Raw genomic sequence first — 22,232 nt, 5'->3', positions numbered from 1 at the left:
AATTATTGTTATTAATTTCAAATAGTAATTATGAAAATACAAAAAATTAAACAACTGAAGACAAAAACTTCGGGTATTAAGAAAAAACTAACACATCTAACTTTAGGAGACCAGGTTCAAACATTGTCAATGCAATTCTTATGGACTAGCCACATTTATACATGCTATAAAAACAAAAGAAACAGAATATAGGTTCGTAATATTTTGTGTAAACAAATCATAATCCAAAATGTAAAATTTTATACTTTAAAAAATGACTATTCTCTCAAAAGGGGTGAAAGGTGAAAATGGAAAGAAAAAATGGAATAATTTGAAAAGATCTGTACCATTTGGGTAACGTGTTCTTTTTTGTCTAACTATGTATATCCATCATGGATAGCAAGGAAGTATCCACACAAAACAAACATATTATTTGATTTGTCTTAATAAAAAATAATATAGGAAATTGGCTTGTCAAAGTAATTATCTTTTTATTTTGTTTACATCTGGATAACTTTGTTTTTTTGTACACATCTAGATAACAAATTTGTTTGAAGTGTTCACATATTACTATTATGACCATCAGTATCAAGTTACAGTCAATAATAATGATGATATGTGAACACTTCCAATAAGTCCGTTACCTAGATGTATAACAAAAAACGAAAAGTAATTACCCTTATAAGTCAATTGCCGTTTTTATTAAGGCAATCAATTATAATATTTGTAATATTAATAGATTTATTTAAATTTCCTTAAAATAATATTTATGACAATTTATGAGCATTTAAATTGGACACGACATGTTGAGAGCCGTTTTTGGTAGCATAATTATCACATAACTCTATATATATGAGACAGGAGCAATACTATTGATTTAGATAAAAGTTACTTCTATTTTTTGTATTTTAATTTCGTGTAATACATAGAGCAAATTTCATTGAAGATTGTGTTCCATTTCATATTATCATAAATCTTCAATAAAACATCAATATTTTGGGTCAGTTTACAGTTTAATCATAATATTTATTTTTCGAACAGAAAAGTCTCAATTATATAATTTTATACGATAATGTGACATTTCTATTGAAAAAAATAAGGACTTTTTTCATTAATTTGAGAAAAATATAAAATAATCAAAACTTTTCTGTTCAAAATAAAAGTTGGATTAAATCATAATCCAACCCAAAATATTCAGACTTTATCAGAGATTTCCGTTCATGTTATTGATCTCCATCTCTAGCAAATTTTAATTTTTATATTTAATATCTTAAACAATAAAATTCTATAAAATGATGATGTTTTTTCCCTATCAATTATAAGTTTTTTTTTATTATTTTTATAACCAAAGTAGTGTATTTTAAAAAGATATTTACCAAAATTATGTGGTTTTAAAATAATTAATCATTTAAGTTAAATTTTATATCAAATCAAAATTAGAAGGTAAAATAAAAAAGAAGAAGATTTTAATTATCAGGGTTATTACCTTTTTGTTTTGTTCACATTTGGGTAATTTTTTTTTGGTATACATCTAGTGTAACATCCAAAAAATCAAGGATAAAAATTTCATTTTTTATTATAATCAAAACACCATTGTAACTTTATCCAAACATTTAAAAGTATTTCAAATAAGACAATTATCAGAGTTCATTCCTAAAGATTACACGTGTAACACTGTAAATTTCTAAACATAATATTCTTTTTAAAATCATATAATTCTCATAACGTATTTCACAAAATCTCATTTAGTTAATTTACAAAACCCATCTCATTATTTTGTTTGATTAATAATCCAGGATCCTCAAAACATAACTTTTTCTCTGGTGTGTACAATCGAACCGGTGCCTTCCCGCGATCCTGAGAAAAACCTGAAACACATAACACATAACACGGTAAGCACGAAGCTTAGTGAGTTCCCCAAAATACCACACACATCAAATTAGCCACTCGAGGCTAACTCAATACGACCCTCCAGTCAATGTGTCTCAGTGAAGACCCTCCGGTCCCACAACTTGGGTGGAGCCTCCGGTCCAAACTCAATAAGCTAATAATAATAATACTAAGCATAAATCACAAAGACCTAATGCAAAATATCATAATACGCAGATAAGCACATAAGACATCTCAGTCACACAAAGATACCACTCATGGTAAGTATAGTGAGAAGACTCAACTCGGATGATGAACAACCCCTATAAACGTTGTTGCTACGCACCAACCACTAACTCTATGCCAAACCCATAATTATCCCAATTAGGAACTAAGTCCAAACTCTCACTCATTAGGTCTAAAGGTAGACCACTAACCATCCTATCAATGACCTAAAACCCATTGGGTCCACCAAGGCCCAATAATAAATGGGCTCTCCCGAGGCCCAACTCTCAGATCAAAAAGGCAAGCCCAACTCAAGGGCCCAAAGCACATATATGTATTCATATGGTCCAAAACTCTATTGCAACAAGCCCAAACTCCAGACCCAACACTCAAGGCCCAAAATGAGACTTAGCCTAAAAGTCCACAGTGAGGTTATGTGGGGCGTACCTCCCTTGGTACGCTCAACGTACTAACAATCCAGATTGGCCATCGGGGACACTGGGGCAGTACGTGGGGCATACAGGAATTACGCTCGGCGTACTCCCCAGATTCACCCTTTCTACTCACTTGGTCTTAATCAGTTAATACATTACCTCAAATCCCAGATCTGGACTCCCTAATGGCTCTTACTCCATAAAGTCAGTGACTTTAAGCCTTTGCATGGCTGAAATGGTCACAAACACCCAAAACACTCACTCCTTTATCTCAAAAAGCTCATAACTCATGCATGGCTTGATTCCAACGACCAAGATTGGATTTTTATGACATTACACTACTAATCACACTCAAAGGGGTTGATCATAGTCTCTGGAGCTCAATATCTCATAAAGTCTCCACCTTTTGGGACAAAACCCTAAAATACTCTAATATGATGCTCAAAACAAAAGAGTAAGAAGGCTTGAAGCTTTATACCTCTATATGAAGCTTCCAACTCAGATATGCTCAGATCCAAGGCATGGACTTCTCAGCCACAACTTTTGGGAAGACGGAGATCTATAAACTCATGTCTTTTAAACTTGTACTTTTGAGTTCATATACATTATGTTTTGATTACATTTGTAAAACTTATAATTTTGTAAATACAATGGTTGTTGTTGTACTTTGATTACTATTATGCATTGTTCTTCTTCTCCAAAGCTCCTTATTTACTCCAAGAACACACCAAAATCACTTAAGGCTATCAAATGCACTCACAATCTCCATGAATGAAAGATTAGCGTTTTAGAGGGTTTATTGACTGAGGATGGTGGCCAGGAATGAGGCTATCTCATTCTTTATATAGGGACACATCCAAAGTTAGGGTTTCCACTATGTGCCTAGTACGCCCAGCATACTAGGTGGCTCTGCTTAAAATTCACACACATGAGTACGCTAAGCGTACACATATGTACACCCAGTGTACTCAGCTGCCACCTTTCTCGAATAAGGGACTTATCCTGCCACAACTTCAAACTTCCATCGCTTCCTCAATATAACCCCGATTCCCATGAACCTTATACCCACGGAAAGGTGACGAGATGCCCTATGCTTCTAGCAACTCGTCGCAACCCCGAGATCTCCTCATGCCCGGTTTGCAGCCCACGAACCCTAATCACGGACGATCCGAAACATGATGTTACAACACGTTGCAGAAAACATGGGTGAATGTGCTGCGATCCAGCCAGGCCCTTTCCTTTCGAAATGAAATTACCTGAAACTATATACCACAAACTGTAAGCAAAAAGCCTAGTGAGTTCCCCAAATACCACATACCAGACATATCAAACGAGCCTTACATAACATACAAATCATTAGCCGTACATATCAGACATAAACATAATCAATGGGAGTGTTATGTGCTAACCATAGTCTTGTCATTATGCCACGAGCCGCCTCGTGGTCTTCCTTGCCAGGCCGGGCAACCATGGGTCTTACATACAAGTGCCAGGAGCCACCTCCTGGTCTTCCATGCAAGCACCACAAAGACAACTATCATACAATTCTACCATTACTAATTAGTTAACTGCCAGAGTTTAAACTCTAGTCTCGCATATAGATTGCCAAGGGCCACCCCTGGTCTTCCTACAATACACAAACCAAAATGGACCAACATTGGTGCCTTTGACCCATAGAATAGTGATGAGACTCACCTCGAATTCAGAAGCTCACTGAAAGAATTCCTTAGCTGCTGCCGTGACGACACCTCCGAACTATCAGATCAACATAATACCCAATTAACAATTAGAATCCGACCCAAGGCCCACCAACCATACTTGGGGTAAAATAACCATTTTACCCCTGACCCTATCATGAACCAAAACAGAGGCCCAAACTCAAAAGATCCACAAAGGCCCACTATGGAAAAATTAGGCCCAATCCCATATGGGTCTTATCCTAAGCCCATAATTTTCCTGATTATAAAACTGATTACCTCAAATACTCCCTTAGAATAACTTGGTCAAAGGCTAAGATCAAAAGTCAAAGTCAATAGCCTGAGTTGACCCAACTTGTCGAGTTCATCCTTTAACTCGTCGAGTTCATCTAACAATCTGCGAAGTCGGAAAAGTCAAGCCAACTCGTCGAGTTTATCCATAAACTCACCGAGTTCACCAGAAACCCACATCTTAATACATTAAGTCAACATTATCGACTCCAGGGACTCCACAACTCAGATCTCGACCAATATGAGATCAAGAAGGGTAAAGTTTCCAACTTTACCCTTAGGAACCACCTAAAGGGGCCCAAAACCAAACCCTAGACTTTAAAGAGTGAAGGCTTAACCATTAAGCACTTAATCATCAAAGACAAAACCCAAAAATGCAGATCTGACCCCATAACGCTAGATGGCCACGTAAATTTTCCATCTTTATGCTTATGCATGACTAGAAGGAGCCCAAAAGCTTAAAAGGGCTAAGAGAAGGGCTTAATAGATGCATAAAGCCCTTAAACCCAAAAAGTTGGCACCTTTATGCCAAAAGAGCTCATGAAGATCATAGATCTAAATGAATAAACACTTGGGACTTCTACTTGCCCATCAACCACCCATCCATGGCTAACATCATACAATCGAACCCAAGAAGAGATCTAAGCAAATATAAAGCAAGGTTAGAACTTTTACCCGAAATGTGTTGGAAATGGAGCAGAGAATCAAGAATTGAAAACTCCTACTTAAACCACCACCTTGCACTAAGTTTCTCTTCCTTTAATGAGCTTCAAACACTCCAAAACACACCCACAATGAGCTCATAACACTCAAGGAGGCTCTAGGGTTTCGAGATTACGGTTAGGGGCTATGGAGGCTGGGAATGAGGCTAACACCTGGGACTTAAGGTGTTTAAATAGGGTGCAAAACCCTAAAATTAGGGTTTCTCAATTAGAGTCCAAATCGGCGAGTTTCCTTCACCAACTCGCCGAGTTGGTCCATAAAAACGTGTGTCCGAAAATCCTCCAACATGTCGAGTTGCCACCATCAAATTGACAAGTTGGTCCTTGGAAAAGGGGATTTATTCCACAATTGATCTTCTAGATTCTGGGTGTTACATCTAGATAACAAACTTATTGTAAGTGTTCACATATGACCATTATGACCGGCTGTAAATTGCAACATCCGGTCATAATGGTCATATGTAAAAACTTCAACAAGTTTGTTACCTAGATATGTACAAAAAATGAAGTTATCCAAATATTAAAAATTTGATAAGATAAATTACCCTGATAAGTCAATTTCTCATATAATATTTAATTGGACTTAATTTAACAAAAAGAAAACCACATTGTGTAAAAGCATTTCAATACTTTTATGAAATTATATATATATATATATATATATATATATATATATATATATATATATATATATATATATGTATATATTAGGGGGGGGGGGGGTTTGATTAAACTTGCTTTAACACTCAATTAATCAAACGAAGTAATTAACTAAATTAAAACAGTAGATAAGAAGTACTTCCACTAGAATACGAATCTCCCAAGTTTATATATTTGATTTATTAGAAGTGCAATGGATTATTGAGTTGATTACTGAATTGTAATATGACTAATTACTTGGTTGGATTTCCTTGTACTAATAATTAATGACCAACTAAAACAAATTCCATGTAATTAGTGAACATATAATTAATTAAATACATTCAAACTATTAACAATGTGATCTAGAGATTCTTATAAATTATCATTACAATTAATCGAAGTATATCATGTATATCTATGATTCTATAACACAGTCCTAGTTAACAATTAATATTACATAACCCTAGGAATGGATCGATTTCTAGTCCTAACAGTTTAATGATCATAAATCAGTTAAGATGCAAGTTAATGTAGTTAGATTGATCCTCTTAACTACACATAACTCAACAATAGGCGACAAAAATCACAACTTTGACATGAAAGATAAACAATCTATTGAACACAAGTATTAACCAAACCAACATAATCTTACTAACGAAATCAAAACATATTCATGAGGGTTCATCTACATCTAGCGAAAGTAAAGGTTTTTACACCACAATAAATTAAAGCAGAAAAACATCACCAAAAGATTGAGAGACACGATCATCAAGCAAACCCAAAGTGAAATATCGATGCAAATAATGCTTTAATATTCAAATCCTTGTTCCAGTAGACTATGTAGCTTTGAAATCGACCCCCTAGGGTTTCTGGACGTCAAAAAGTCAGATAAAAATCACAGCCTAAGGCTGCCAATGGTTGCACATCGAATAGGGTTGAAAATCTTGTATATTTATAGTTTTAGCGACATAACAACATGGTAATGTCTTCATCGTGGCATGGTGGTCGGTTTTGTTAAATGTGACTTGAGCATTTGGAGCATTCGCATGAAACATTTGATTTCAACAGAGCACTTGGAACACAATAGAGCACTTGGGGTTCGTTGAGCATGTGACAAAGGAACAAATCATCTAAGAAGCGAATGGATCATTTGAAAAAGGAAAAGATCTTCTAAAAGGGGATATGGAGCACCTGGAAGAGGTATGGAATACCTGGGATTGGAATGGAGTACCTTGGTGAATAAATGCGTCATCTATGCTCAAGGTGTGCCACTCTAGGCATAGATGCGCCACTTTGGTGACAAAGTGTGCCATTAGGAAGGATGGTGTGCCATTGTTGAATAAGGTGTGCCACTTATGAAGGAGGATGCGCCACTCAGAAGATGATGGGTTTTGTACAAACAATCCTATGTGTGCATGCAACCCTAGAATTGGATCTATGTTTTCACTATTAGATACACAACATTATGAACACATATAGAAACCCTAATATGCCCTAGTATTTTCGAAATACACATAGAAGGTTAGATCACATACCTCTTGTTGTTATATTGCAATAACAACTTAAATCTTCAAACCCTAAGTCTTGAAAGCAAGTACCACAAGTGTAGTACCTCTAATGGCTCACAAACACTAAGAGAAAATGGAGAGACAAGAGAGAGAGAGAGGGAGAGAGAGAGAGAGAAGAGGTATGAAATTTGTACCTAGGAACCCTAGACAAGGCATGGACGAATTCTTATGGCCTTAGGGATCTTTATATAGGTATAGAGATTAGGGTTTCAGTCCTTATCCTTATCTAGTTGCTTGCCCACCAAGTAACCATAAGATAAGCCTTGAAAACCCTTATCCTTATCCTTTGGACGATTTCAAGGATATCTTATCCCTTGAATTCGTCCAACCTATATCTAGGATAACCATTACCATATTTTGTAACTATCACATAATTACAATTCAGCCTCTCTAGTTTCATTAATTACATTTGATCACTAAATTAATTCTTAATTAATTATTGACAAATATTAATTAAAAAAATATGATTTCTCCTTTAATATATTATTCTTATAACATATTAATAAATCATAATAACCTCTTTCTCTATTATTTCTCCAGTCAAGTTGCTTTGGTGAAGGCAACCCAAAAGGACCATGCACAATCGGGTCAAGTACTTGACAAATATGGTTACGGGCTTAAACACTAATCCAACAGTCTCCCACTTGGATAAGTCTAGTAACCACAAATGCAAGTACAACTCGATTAGCAATCATAGCTCTCAAAGATGCTGTCGAACTCTGTTCTTATCAGGGACCTGTCCTTTAGATAAGGGATCATATATTCCTCCATTCTAGATATCGTATAGACGTGAGACATGGATTGAAATCATTCTCTCAGTCTATGTGTTGTTTCCCGATTTTCGATTTACGACGACTGACTAATTGAACAGATCAAATTAGCCCTAGCCCGGCCGAGCATTTACGTTTGTCATCACTAAATCATTGAGGGTCCCACAGATACCACTTTTATCCCACTTTGGGTAAAAGGAACGGATAAACTTTGACTCAATGTTTGCTTGCACTCACTCACCAAATCACACACAACAATAAGTTTTATAACACCAAGTTACTGGTGCGTTTACATATTATCAATGTGTAACCGATTCTCAAGATACAACTCACACATCTCGGTTTCAAGAATACAAGATATTATCGTCTCACCAATCGCTCGTGATAAAATCCATGAAGCGATCCAAGTGAGCCTGAGTTTAATCCAATGCTCAAAATCATATTCATAAGCACTCATGAACGTTGCAGCAAACCTTTGCTATGTCTAATACACTTTAGACAATCTACAAACCAATTCATGACAATCTTCATTCATACCTACTTCCAACATATGAACGACTGTGGACCATTCGAATAATTTGATTATTCTGAAATAATTAACTATTCAGGAAGTCAAAACATGCAAAGAGAAACACAATGATAATACTTAATCTTATATGACCCTAAACTTGTGAGTATAAATAAAACACCTTTATTTAATCACCATATTGATTACTCATTATCCATTGTTTAATGTTTCAGATAATCAACTTTATAACTCGAATCATAACCACAATTGTCCCATGCTCAAAGCATGCACACTTTGGTTTCCTATGGTCCATACTTTGTGAAATAGATCAATTGAAACTTTTCAAATACAACTCATTTCACAATCCCCAATCCTTATAATTAGTGTAAGAATACCAAATTCTTGCCACCTTTTAGAATATGTCAAATTCTAATATTTTATGCAATGATCCTCTTGTGAAGTCACGACACAAAAATCACAAAGACTCGGCCAACGAAATCACAAGGTACTCTATCAAAATTGTTACAGAACAATTTTATAGATGTGATGTCTCTCACTCAAAGTACATTACTTTGAACATCCTTTTGCATAAAATTTTCTAATCTAGACATAAATTCTTAATTTTGAACTCCTAATTATGGAAACATTTCCATATTTACCATATGACAACTCATTCTTAACAGAATCTTATCTATTCATAATAATGTCGATATGGTCCATTCAATACCATACTTCCAACTACTCACAAGTGACCAATCCTCAGCGAACTTTAGATCGTCATTTGATAGTTGTTTAATTATCTTAGTCAATACCAATTCTTGTCCTTTTCCCTTCTTAATGTGCTAGACATTTGGAAAATTTTAGAATGGTCAAATATTATAGCACTTGCAATCGATCCTTTACCCGAAGCGTATGGGACACGATGCATAACGTCTTACATAAAGATACGATACTCTATCAATCTTCTGCCATAATATTTTATGTGTCACGTTCTTACAATTCGAACTATGAAGAAGGATACCGCAATCATAATCGAAATTTAAGAACACACTATGTATCCTTTGACTAAATTTATTAAAATTTCTCAATCTAAGCTTTAGATTTTGAACGAAGTATAATATTCTCTCCCTTAATTATAGCAAAACAACTTTTCAACCCTTACGACTTTGCAAAGTATAACTCTTGTTTTCTATAATTAATATTGCTAACTAGTAATACTTACCATAATAATCATGCTCCCACTTACATTATGATTATTTCTTTACCAGCATAACACTTATGCTCCCACTAGCTTCGACATGTATTCAGAAATCAGCTGAACTTCTAGAAAACAATTTCTTAAGTTCATATTTCTAATACTAGATGTTTTGATAAGACTTTATCTAAGCTTCTCAAACTCATACACTTTTCCTTGGACAGCTCATATGTATATGTCTAAACGATTCTAGGACTCATATCAACAAGTCTAAAATGTTCAGACCCATTTGCCATTTCCCACAATTCGAACTATGAAGAGGTATGCCGTAATCATAGTTGAATTTGAGAAACCCAAATCACATAATGCTATCTTCAAAATCTCTCTTAGTGAAAGCGTTTCCTCACAACCATTTTCATGAATGAGAGAAACCTTATGACACTTAGACTTTGTGGTGTATACATTCCCATCCATGTGAATTCGTCATAACTATAATCACAAGATAATGTTAGTGACAAATTCAAACTTCTTATGGATAGAACTTTTTCTTCTTAATTTCTTGCCATCAAGGGTCCCACCATTACTTTCAAGTTATTGAGCAGCCCACCCCTTCATTTCAATGTATTTTGCATTGAACAAGGTGCCTTGCCCCTATACAACCCATTGAGAACTCGTAGAACTCACATGCATAATTAACTCAATTGGAATGGCACAGAAACAAAATTAGTGTCAACACGATAGGTTGTAAACCTCAAGTAGTGTGCTAGGGATGATTGATAAGGTTTATTCTTGATTTGTTCTTGAAACCTTTCAAGACCATTAAGACTCCCACTGACTCCTTGACATATAATATTCTCTTGTCAAGAAACATTTCTTGACAAACAAATATTCAAGAGTTAGTGTAACTTTTATCTAGACAAACACTTCACGTAATTGGTCCTAGTTGGTCCTCGTCTTATTCAAGACATCACAACTTACCAATTTCAAATGTGCAAGAATAAGAAAATCCTTTTTCCAAATTCCACATTTGATGAATGTTATAAACCTTCTTAAGACTTGTCACTCAATTCACAATCTTGGAGTATAACTCTAAGACTTGATGTTGGAACGAAGTATGATTGACTTCTTGATTTAACCATTTCCACAATTCTCGATTCCTCTTTTTAGACATACAAATTATACTAAGACTCACTTAGAGGATCAATTGAGATATGATTCTTAATCATTAATTCCTATCATAAAACATAATAAAAGGTACTCTCCCTTATTCTTAGATTAGAGAAACTTTTATCTTTCTGCCTCCTTGATTCTTCTTATTCGTTCTGCTATTGATTGAAACTCTTTTAATCAACCCATAATTATACTCAATCTTATAAGTATAATCATATTCACTAAACTTTGGTAAATCATGAAGAATGTCTTTGTCACTTTTGTGGTAGACTTGATCAACGTATGACCTAGTGTACTCGATCTCTTAGTTCTTAATTTGACACTTTGTCAAAAATTAGTGTAAATTTCCCAAATGTGAAAGTTCTCATTCATTATAAAATACTTGTTGCACGATTCCAAGTTCCTATCCACTTGAAACTTGGGCGATGAGAAACTCTCCCTTATTTGGTAAACTCTTGACACTTCATAAATAACCTAATTAAGAATCAAATCCATTTTGCTAATAATAGAAGTACACAAACATCAATTTTTCATATATGCCATTGTAAGGATAAACAAATAAGATAAAACCAAAATTTATTTTATTCATAAAAGCAACGGAAAACATGTCCTTACAATGCAAAATTCAACTGAAAATGTAATCAAATACTCCTAACAAATCTATCATAACTTCCTAAGCTCAAAATCTGATCTTCGAATCCATGCGATCGTAATCCATTTCTTCGTGATCAGACTCATCTTGCTCTTCCATCAAACTTCCTCTCTTTTCTCTAATCCTACAAAACATGCAAATGTAATCTTATCACATTATGTATAAAGAATAGGAATTTAAATGGAGTTAGATAGTGGATTTTATACCTGAAGTAGAGCCATACTTCTTGACTCTGCCATCTCTTAGACTCTTCAGGTCCTTTGGGCAGCTTCGTATCCATTTCCCCTTCTCTTGGCAGCAGAAATAGGTGGGTTCTTCTAGAGTGTCCACAGAAGCATGGTTGGTTGAATTATCAGACAAGTATGCTCCATTACTTCGCCAAATCATTTCTGATTCAGCAGCAATAAGCATGTAAGTTAAGTCAATGAGGGTCGCGTCAAGATCCAACATATAATACTCTCTTATGAACTTATCATATGATTCAGGGAGTGACTGAAGAACCCAGTCCACAACAATCTTATTGGGGAAAGACGCACCTAACATAATCAACCTATCAATGTGTGATTTCATCCCTAGGACATGAGCACACACGGGTTTACCATCTTCATGTTCCATTGCCAATAGGGTTTCGGTGATCTTGAACCTTTCAAATCTTCGATCTTGTGGGTCAGGGAGAACAACGGGAGGAGGAGGAGGGAGTGAAATCAAGCTAGTCCACATTGATCCTTCACTTTGGAACAAACTTTCACTTTCAATAGAAATACCTTTTCCTTGGGATTCGGAAAGACCACGGTTAGAATCAGACATCTACAAAACGGGAGAAATTTCAAGTTAGTTGATTGAATCCTTAATGAAACACCCAAATGAGAAATTAAGGCTAGGATCCAACAACATTATTTACACATTAGAAGAGGGATGCCATAATCCAACATGCAAATAATTCGGAGGTAAGTGAATGATGATTCACTTATTCTTCACCATGAAAAACATAAAGGCTTAAGTTTTAAATGTATTAAGAATTCCTAGATTTCCTTTGAGATTCATTGAGCTTTTCAATGGAATGTTTAAATCTCGATATGCCCCTCTTGTTTGTGACTGGGATGCTGAGGATCACAAAGTGGGTGTGACATGGTGTCCTCATTGTTACAGTCACCTATTCGATGTGCCGGTAAACCACACACGCTCCATCGAACTATGACAAACATTGAGTCACACTTTTCCACCTTTTCCTAGAACCCAATTAGTGTGCCGGTTAACCACACACGCTCCACTAACATCTTAGCAAGGGTACAAAGTGTAATTTCATGGAATTGCATCAATTCACTTTTTCCTAAAGTAACTAAGATTGGGAATTTTATAAAACATTTGGCTACTTTATTTTTTCATTATACCTTTAATGAGGAGAGGGTTTTCCCTATCCTACCCGTTCGGCTAACGACCCTCCACCAATCAAGGAAGCGGTGGGTGAGAGTGGACACCCATTAAACGACCATTTTATAGGCCATAACTTTATACCCTTTTATAGATCGGCTTCGTGAATGAGGCCTACTAACGGTAAGACTAGCATTTTAGTTATACATATATAATATTAGACTTTTAATGTTATACATAATATAAGGGTGTATTTTACACTTTTAAAATACTAGGTGGTTTAATTTTATAAATTACACTTTTAATTTAATCAAATATAAACCAAATGATGATGGATTTATTAACTTTCTTTTAATTATACTTTTAATTAACTTAATAAAACCAAAAGGGTGAAATTTGAACTTTTCAAAACTAAGGTTTTAGAATTTAACATTTTAAAATTAAACTTTTAATCAAAATTTAAATTCCAAAACTTGAGGGCAAGTTTTGAAACTTTTCAAAACATAAGCAAGAACATTCTAGATCAAATTACAAATAATAATAATTAACCAATTAATTAGTAATTGTCTAAATATGACCTAGTTCAATTTCTTGCAAGATAATCTATCAAATAATTCAAATAAATCAAGCTTATCACATAAGGCAATGATTATCTATTTAATTTGACAATTATCTTCTATTTTGGTAAAGATATCTTTTAAATTAAACAATTAATTTAACCTAATCCCTTAAATCCCCTAAAATTCGAAATTATGGGATGGGATAATTCAAAATCTTTAATTACCAAATTTAAACACTTAAAAGATAATTACAAGATAAGGCATTTATCCAAATCCCTAAAAAATAAGATCTTATCTTGGGGAAGGAGGCAAATTTCGAAATTCAAGGGTTGGATAACCCTAGAATTCGAAAACTTGGAGGCTAAGGAAAGGGTTTGGGAAACCCTAACCAATTTCGAAATCTTGGAGGCTAAGGAAAGGGTTTGGGAAACCCTAACCAAATTTCGTAAATCAGGGTTCAAGAACCCTAATTTCGAAAATTCATGCCTCCTAGGGTTTATTGGCCATAAACCCTAATTTGTAAAGTTCATACATTTGTATGCTAATTGCAAAAACCAATGGCTTTGATACCACTGATGGGTTTTGTACAAACAATCCTATGTGTGCATGTAACCTTAGAATTGGATCTATGTTTTCACTATTAGATACACAACATTATGAACACATATAGAAACCCTAATATGCCCTAGTATTTTCGAAATACACATAGAAGGTTAGATCACATACCTCTTGTTGTTATATTGCAATAACAACTCAAATCTTCAAACCCTAAGTCTTGAAAGCTAGTACCACAAGTGTAGTACCTCTAATGGCTCACAAACACCAAGAGAAAATGGAGAGACAAGAGAGAGAGAGAGAGAGAGAGAGAGAGAGAGAGAAGAGGTTTGAAATTCGTCCCTAGGAACCCTAGACAAGGCATGGACGAATTCTTATGGCCTTAGGGGTCTTTATATAGGTATAGAGATTAGGGTTTCAGTCCTTATCCTTATCTAGTTGCTTGCCCACCAAGTAACCATAAGATAAGCCTTGAAAACCCTTATCCTTATTCTTTGGACGATTTCAAGGATATCTTATCCCTTGAATTCGTCCAACCTATATCTAGGATAACCATTACCATATTTTGTAACTATCACATAATTACAATTCAGCCCCTCTAGTTTAATTAATTACACTTGATCACTAAATTAATTCTTAATTAATTATTGACCAATATTAATTAAACAAATATGATTTCTCCTTTAATATATTATTCTTATAACATATTAATAAATCATAATAACCTCTTTCTCTATTATTTCTCCAGTCAAGTTGCTTTGGTGAAGGCAACCCAAAAGGACCATGCACAATCGGGTCAAGTACTTGACAAATATGGTTACGGGATTAGACACTAATCCAACAGAAGACTCATGTGCCATTTCTGAGGAAGGTGCAACATTCTTAAATGAGATGTGCCAACCCTTACACATGATGTGCCATCATCATGCTTGATGTGCGATTTGGTTCCTTGATGATCCATGGTATCCCTTGATGAGCCACATATGCTGTGAAGTCCTCCATGATGCTCAAGATTATTCAAGTATGCTTAGAAGTTGAAGATGCTCAAGGAATACACCATGATACACCACCATGATGGATGATGTGCCACATGTGCTTCATGATGCTCCACTATGGCTCACGGTGCTCCATAATGTGCGTTGCTAATGCTCATTTGTTATTTGTCATGGATGAATCTTCCAAAAGTTGTTTCATGGAGAATTGTGATTGGTTGACACCATTCATAATCCTATGGGCCAATGGGCTTGGCCCATTATGGTTTTAGGTCTGATTTCTTCAGTATAAATAGGGATGCTTGCTATTCATTCGAAGTGTCTTGTATTTTAGAGTGATAGGCGAATCTCTGGTGAATTGTAAACCTCAATTTGAGAGCTTATAAATAAATAATACTTGCCTCCTGCATGTGGACGTAGGTCACCTTAGATGAACCCCATAAATATTGTGTCTTGTGTATGTATATTTTTTTGGTTTTGCCTGTTTTTCCACTTTACTTCCTAATAGGTTTCCCTATTGCACACAAATAGGTATATCGACACATGAACTTTCCTTAATTTAAACAGGGCATGACGCGCTTGTTGAGTTTTGTTATGTTGCATCATGGGCTTGTGTTTTGTATCCGGATTGGGCCTGTCCATCCGTGATTATCTAGTAGGGTTTTACTATAAATAATGTGTCACACCCCGAAACCGATGGCGGAAACGTTCCGGGGCGGAGGACGTCATGTAAGTATCACAACCATTGTACATAGTAAGCATAGTAAACACAACCATTACATTACATCTGAATATTTACATTTGTTTGAAAGTGGAGAAATACGTAGTTTATATATACATCAGTATAACAAAAGTATAGACGAGACTTCTATACGCTTCGTATTCTCCAAAAGTAACGAGATACCTGTCTAACGAGAACCTGAGAATACAAGCAGTTTTAAAATATCAGCATAAAGCTGGTGAGTTCATAAGCGGTTGAGTTTTGGTAAAAGAAAACGTTCCTTTGATTTCATGAAAAGTTGTTATCCAAGAAAATCCCGTATTTTCTTATACAAGAAGTTTGGTTATCTGTTTGTTAAACAGCTTGTTTATGAAAAGTTAAGTTATCTCAGGAAAAACCCTTATTTTCCTTAAAAGTTGGTGGTTGGTTATTTATCCAGAATGAAGTGTACAAGTATCTACCATACTTGTATTGTTAAGTGAAGTTTCCCTGAAAGCTTGGTTATCCTTGAAAAGTACATTAGTTTTAACACGTATATAAAACTAATCAGTAGGTAGTGAACTAATTCCTTAGGGTATCGCTGATACCCTCTAGTAATCAAAACAATTATTACTTTGAGGTTAGTTCACTAGGTTCATTATTACTAAAAGTAAATCTCCATTATCTAAGTTGCAAGTTCTATAACCATACAATAAACTAGATATGGCTCGTAACGGGGGCCAGTATCATTTTATGACTTTGTCACCCATAGAACTGCCGGTCCCACTGTAGCTAGCATCAAGGTGCGGGATAGTCAGTCCCGTATAGATCTATACGAACAAGTCACGTTCTCCCTCCAGGAGATTCTGGTTACAAGGTCGGTCCTCCACTCGCGTATCTCTGTGGAGTGTTACCGAGGACGTGTCTCCAATCTTAAGAATAACGAATTTACAAGTAATAATACGAAAAATCCTGTTTTATGATTGGCATGAATCCTTTGTGAAAAATAAAATATAACATTTTATAATGAGTTTCACAAATTTCCTTGTTTTAGTTTGGAAACTAACTCTACAAGTTAATGTCTTAATCAGTTGGTAAAAACGGTTTTTTGTGTTAAAAGCGTACAGAACATATAAGTATTTCATACGGAATAATAGGTAGGGGTATGAACTCACCAGACGAGGATGTGCCGGGTAGGACTCTATGTGTCAATTTAGGGATTTAACACACGCGAGGATCCTATGTAACATGAAGTGATACATAATTGTATCTAATTAGACATTGAACCACTAATTAAGTAAGATAATACACTCCGATACACGAAAACACCTTATCTCAAGTGTTGGAAGTGATACGGATTGCATCTAAGGAGTGTAGGGCCTTGATAAGGAGTTTACTCCTCAAGTGTAAACCCTTAGGGGTGTTTACGGCCAAAAGACCATATCCCCATGAGTTTACGGCCGTAAACTCATGGGTGGGGTGTTTTTGGGTGTTCAATGGTCTCATACTTCACAAGGGAAGGTCCTAGGGTTGATTCAAGGGCTATGGAAGGAATTGGGACTTGAAATGACCTTGAAAATGGAGTTTACGGTTCTTGAAGGACCCTTGGTGAGTTTACTGCTGTAAACACATGAGTTTACGGCCGTAAACTCATGCTTGGCCCATTCTTGCATGATTTTGGGTTTCAAATGAAAGGGTACAAGGTTCTAGAGACTTATGCAAGCTTTTGGAGGTGTTTAAGGGCATTTTGACACCTTACAAAGGTGTTTACAGTTCATGAATGTTCATGGATCGTAAACTCATGTTTACTCCCATAAAGACATGATTTTGGGGTTCTAAGTTCATGCATGCAAGTTTCTAAGTCATAGATAAGCATTAGAAGGGTTTTGGGGCTTCAAAACCCCCTTATGGGAGTTTACGGTTTTGGGAGGTGTTACCCAACCGTAAACACAAGTTTTTGAGGTATTTGGATGATTCAACCCCGAATTTGCATGGATACAAAGCTAAACAACAAGCTAGGAAGGATTACTTACGATTTTGGAGCTTGAATGGGGTGTTTCTTGACCAAAATCCAACTTGTAGAGAGAGAGAGAGAGTAGAGAGAGAAAGTTATAAAGGTGGGAAAAAAGGCTCAAATGGTGACCACTCAACCCTTATATAGGGTTTGAGTTTGTGGCTAGGTGGGGATCCACCCAATACCGACGTTAAACGGAGTTTATGGTCGTACCCGATTAAATGGTCGTAACCCGACTTGGTCGTAAACTAAAAACTTTTCCAAATGAATTCGAGGGTGTTTCACGTGTTTTTATTTCGTTTCGAACTTATGAAAATAAAATAAAAACATGAATTGATTTGCCTAACCCAAAAGTTAACGGAAAATTTCAATAAAAATAAATTTTATTAACGGAAATGGGTTACAGTGACGAAATAAATTTCAGGTTGTCACATCATCCCCCCGTTAGAGGAAATTTCGTCCCTAAATTTAGAATGAAGATACAAATCATGGATTTGGAAAGAGATGCGGATATTTCTATTTCATTGAGTCTTCGCGCTCCCAAGTGAATTCGGGTCCCCGCTTGGCATTCCAGCGAACCTTCACTATCGGGATGTGGCTCTGTTTCGTACGTTTGATCTCTCGATCCATGGTTTCGATTGGTTCTTCCATGAAGTTCAGGTTTTTGTTGATTTCGATCTCATCAAGAGGAATCACAAGGGTTTGATCGGATAGGCACTTCTTAAGATTAGAGATATGGAAAACAGGGTGGATGTTGCTAAGTTCTTGAGGTAATCGGAGTTTGTAGGCTACGGGGCCGATCCTAGCAAGGATCTGGAAAGGTCCTATGTACCTCGGGTTAAGTTTTCCGCGCTTTCCAAAACGTATCATGCCTTTCCAGGGCGATACCTTCAACAGGACACAATCTCCAACCTGGAATTCCAGAGGTTTTCGTCACTTATCAACGTAACTCTTTTGTCTGTCTCTAGAGAATTTCAATCGATCTCGGATTTGGATGATCTTTTCGGTGGTTTCACGGATGATTTCAGGACCAGTGAGAGCACTGTCGGGGACTCGACCCTTGGCTAGCTGCGTGTCCCCTACCTCGGCCCAGCACAGAGGGGATCTGCACTTTCGACCGTAGAGGTCTTCGAACAGGCAGCCTTGATACTGGTGTGGTAACTGTTGTTATATGAGAACTCAACCAAAGGCAAATGGGTGTCCCACGACTTTCCGAAATCAATGACACATGCTCTCAACATGTCTTCCAAGGTTTGGATAGTTCTCTCACTCTGCCCATCTGTATGAGGTTGATAAGTCGTACTCATATCCAGCTTAGTTCCAAGAGCTTTCTGAAGGGACTACCAAAATCTCGAGGTAAACCTGCTATCTCGATCGGAGATAATGGACGCAGACACACCGTGCAGTCGGACTATCTGTTGAATGTAGATTCGCGTGAGTCTTTCCATCTTGAAAGTTTCTTTAATCGGAAGGAAGTGAGCGGATTTTGTCAATCGGTCGATAATTACCCAGATGGTATCGTACCCACTTGGAGATTTGGGTAACTTGGTGATGAAATCTATAGTAATCATCTCGCATTTCCACTCCGGTATCTCGGGCTGCTGGAGCAGACCTGAGGGCTTCTGGTATTCGACCTTCACCTTGGCGCAAGTCAGACACTTGCCCACAAAGGTATCGATTTCGGCTTTCATGTTTGGCCACCAGTATAGTTTCTTGAGATCCAGGTACATCTTATCCGAACCCGGGTGCACAGAGTATCTAGTCTTGTGAGCTTCGTTCATGACAACCTCTCTGAAACCTCCGAACTTTGGAGTCCAGATTCTATCCATGAAACAATAGACTCCGTCACCTTTGATCTCAAGATTCTTATCCATTCCCCTCAAAGCTTCGTTCGACACGTTCTCTGGTTTTAGGGCTTCCAATTGAGCTTCTCGGATTTGCACGGATAAGTGGGAATAGATGGTCATTGTCAGTGTCTTCACCTTGCGGCTTGAACTTTCCTTTTGGCTAAGGACATCTGCCACCACATTGGCCTTGCCGTGATGGTAGCGAATGTCGCACTCATATTCACTGAGCAACTCTACCCATCGCCGTTGTCTCATATTTAAGTCTTTCTGATCGAAGATGTGTTGCAGGCTTTTATGGTCAGTGAAGATCGTGCACTTGGTTCCATAGAGATAATGTCTCCAAATCTTCAGTGCGAAAACCACTGCTCCTAACTCCAGGTCGTGAGTTGTATAGTTGACTTCGTGTGCTTTCAGCTGTCTCGAGGCATAAGCAATAACGTTTCCCCTATACATAAGCACACAGCCTAAGCCCTGATTGGACGCATCACAGTAGACAACGAAGTCCTCCGTCCCTTCGGGCAGGGACAGGATAGGTGCGCTGCACAAGGCTCGCTTCAACGTTTGGAATGCAGTGTCTTGCTTTTCAATCCAACAAAAGGGTACACCTTTCTGTGTCAGAGTAGTTAGGGGTTTGGAAATTCGGGAAAATTTCTGGATGAATCTACGATAATAGCCAGCAAGACCCAAGAATTGACGGATTTATGTGGGTGTCTTCGGTGCCGACCAATTCTCTATCGCTTTGATTTTGGAAGGGTCCACGTGTATACCCTCCTCGCTTACCATGTGACCAAGGAAAGTTACCTTCCGAATCCAGAATTTGCACTTGGAGAATTTTGCGTACAGCTTTTCCGATCTAAGAGTTTCCAACACTAACCTCAAGTGTTGTTTGTGATTTTCTTCACTTCTGGAATAGACAAGTATGTCATCAATGAACATAATAACGAACTTGTCAAGAAAAGGACGACACACCTGGTTCATGAGGTCCATGAACATTGTCGGTGCGTTGGTTAGACCAAAGGGAATCACTACAAACTTGTAGTGTCCATATCGAGTCCTAAATGTTGTCTTGGAAACATCACTCTCATGAACTCGCAGCTGATGGTACCCTGATCTAAGGTCTATTTTCGAGAAGCAACTGGCTCCCTGAAGTTGATCGAAGAGGTCATCTATTCGAGGAAGAGGATAACGGTTTTTGACGGTTAGCTTGTTTAATTCGCGGTAGTATATACACATCCGAAAGGATCCATATTTCTTCTTCACAAATAACACCGGGGCTCCCTAGCGTGAGGAACTCGATCAGAGGGTGCGGTGTGCTCTGAACCTATTAAGGTTCGGGGCGAAGGATTGGTGGAGGTTGACCACGGGAGCTTATTCGGAGGCGCAGAGGGCTGCGGTTTCTTGGAAGCTGTTTCGGGAGATGTTTTGTGCCCGTTATGCTCCACAAGTGGAGAGGGAGAGGTTGGCTCGGGAGTTCTTGGAACTGGAGCAGAATTCAGAGTCGGTGACGGAGATCACTAGAATGTTCACTGAGAGGGCAATGTTTTGCCCTGAATTTGCATCAGATCAGGCTCAGATGCTTCAATATCTGAGTATGCTCAAGAGGGATATTAGACAGTTTGTGTCTACACAGAGATGTGGTACCTTGTTAGAGTTGCAGGAGTCCGCTCGGCGGCGTGAGTTGGAGATTGAGTTACAATTGAGAGAGCAGAGGTAGGCCCCAGCACAGTCGTAGCCGGCGCCGAAACGGTCCAAGACCGCTAATACTAGGTTTGGAGATCAGAGCAGCTGCACTTGTGGGAAGTGTGGGAAGGGTCACACCGAAGTTTGTAGGTCTGGTGGTGCGTGCCGCAAGTGCGGGAGAGAGGGGCACTATGCGAGGGATTGCCGTCAGTCAGCCCCGGTTCAGGATATGAGGATTTGTTATCAGTGCCATCAGGTTGGTCACATGAGGGCCAACTGTCCACAGCTTACTGCAGGACCGGTGCAGGCTCCAGCACCGGCCACTTTGAGGATTACGGGAGGAGGTCAGGGTGGAGCAGAGCCCCCAAGGGCTCAAGGGCGTGCTTTTCAACTTATAGAAGAGGAGGTTAGGGCAGAGCCGGATGTAGCTGCGGGTATATTTCCTTCTTGATATCTTGTTATCTTATGGTTGATATGGAGTCTTATATCTGCTAGTCTTGTTCGCATAATTTATGGTATTGTATCCGTTCGATCTTTCGGGTTTATGGTATTATTTAGGAGTCGGTAGTTAGGGGTTGAAATCAGTTAGCATCCAAGGGATTGATGGTCAGATTTTGGTTGATTGATCTTGTTGTCGGGTATGGCAATTGCGATTTGAGAAGTGTTCAGCTAAGAGTTGAACTCCCTTAGAGTTCGAGATGTGCGATGTCGGATAAGTGATTTTGTGGAGGTTGCTCGTTTTGATTCAGTTCAAGTAAAAGAGAATTTGTTGAGTAAGAATGTTTAAGTGA

Source organism: Lactuca serriola, chromosome 9 (assembly GCF_051521515.1).
Source record: "Lactuca serriola cultivar US96UC23 chromosome 9, Lser_US96UC23_V15, whole genome shotgun sequence".
Lineage (NCBI taxonomy): Eukaryota > Viridiplantae > Streptophyta > Magnoliopsida > Asterales > Asteraceae > Lactuca > Lactuca serriola.
This window is presented reverse-complemented; position numbering follows the sequence as displayed.